The sequence below is a fragment of the Galeopterus variegatus genome, unplaced genomic scaffold, assembly GCF_000696425.1.
Source record: "Galeopterus variegatus unplaced genomic scaffold, G_variegatus-3.0.2 Scaffold1598, whole genome shotgun sequence".
Classification (NCBI taxonomy): domain Eukaryota; kingdom Metazoa; phylum Chordata; class Mammalia; order Dermoptera; family Cynocephalidae; genus Galeopterus; species Galeopterus variegatus.
Window position 1 is genome coordinate 41,208 of NW_007727709.1, and position 1,645 is coordinate 42,852.

The window sequence follows — 1,645 nt, forward strand, 5'->3', positions numbered from 1 at the left end:
GAGTCAATAGCTATATAGGAAGTCCTATCAGATGGAATGATTCCTCCCCCTTCATTCTTTTTCAAAATTGTTTTAGCTATTCTAGCTCCTTTGCCTTTCCGTATAAATTCTAGAATAAATTTGTTTATACCTACAGAAAATCTTGCTGGGATTCTGAATTTTAATAATTTTGAAAGTTTTCTTTATTTCAGTTATTTGGTTTCTATTAACATTTCTTTTTATTATGTATTCTACTGTATGATCAGAAGACTTCAATTTTCCTGTGTTTCTAAGNTCTATTAGCACTTCTTTTTATTATGTATTCTACTGTATGATCAGAAGACTTCAATTTTCCTGTGTTTCTAAGAGATAAGGCAAGCTCACTTTTTGCATAGCAGTCACCAAACAATTCCATACGTTATCTTTACAAGTTTATTTAAACTTCAAAGTAACCCCAAGAAGAAAGTATCCTAGTAATACCTCCATTTTACAGATGAGGAAACTGAGGCATGGATAGATTAAATAACTTATCCAATGCCTCAAAGCTAGCAAGTGGCAGAGCTGGCATTTGAACCAAAGCAATCTAATTTTAGAATATACACTTTTATCCTCTGTGCTGTGTGGCTTCTGTTTGAATATAATTATTTCATTCAAGAAATTTTTATTGAGCTGGGTAAGGCACAAGACAGCAGCCTCCACCCTAGCACCCGTGTGAGGTGAGCGGGGACGGTCCCTGTTGTCATCTCCTTGAAGGCCACGTCTGGTCTTCATTGTTGGGCTTGTTTGTTGTACTGTTATGGGAAACAATGGCAGGAGGCCTCTTTGGGGGGGCAGGTAGGGGCCTGTGAGGCTGGTGCCCCTGGTCTGCAGAAGCTTCTCTCTGGGTGTCCCTGGGTTCTTTTGTGTAAGGCTCATCCTCCAGCCCCAAAGTGGTTGATCTTTGGAACGAGAAGAGGGCTGTGTTCAGAGTGTATGACAACATCGGGATGCTAGGAAACTTTGAAAAGCACCCAAAGAACTGATAAGGGCCCTAGGTGGCTGCAAGGCTGGAAGGGACATGAATTGCTGTGTTATATCTTCAGAGTGTATGACAACATCGGGATGCTAGGAAACTTTGAAAAGCACCCAAAGAACTGATAAAGGGCCCTAGGTGGCTGCAAGGCTGGAAGGGACATGAATTGCTGTGTTATATCCGAAAGAAGAAAATGGTTGGAAACAAATGTTCGTTGATGACCTGCACAAACTTAATAAATGCATCAGGTATCTCTACAAACACTGTACCAACACAGAAAGTGCTAGTAGAAGGGAAAGCTGGGAACTATGGAAGAGGCACATGTATCACCCAGGAGCAGGGGAGCAGTACGTCTTCCTATGAGGAAAGGGCTTTGTATGTTCTCTGTAATAAATGGGGCTTCTTTGGGAAGAATTTTTATTGAGTACCTATTATGTACCAGAGCCTGTCTTAGATGCTATGTGTTCTATGTCAGCCATGAGTAAAATAAAACAGAGCAGTGAATAAAACAAAATCCCTGCTCTTAATGGAGCTTATACTGTAAATGGGGAGAGAACTTATGGTATGAATGCAATAACTACTGATTTCTTGAAGTATTATTTTATTATTGGGTTTATATTGGGAATGTAGACACTCTTAGATACAGAGGCTGGG

The 1,645-nt window shown here is 40.1% G+C and overlaps 1 pseudogene; it reads left to right on the forward strand.

Moving 5' to 3' along the window:
* The first annotated feature begins 785 nt into the window (after positions 1 to 785).
* Positions 786 to 1,354, forward strand: LOC103594670 (annotated as a pseudogene).
* The last annotated feature ends 291 nt before the right edge of the window (positions 1,355 to 1,645 follow it).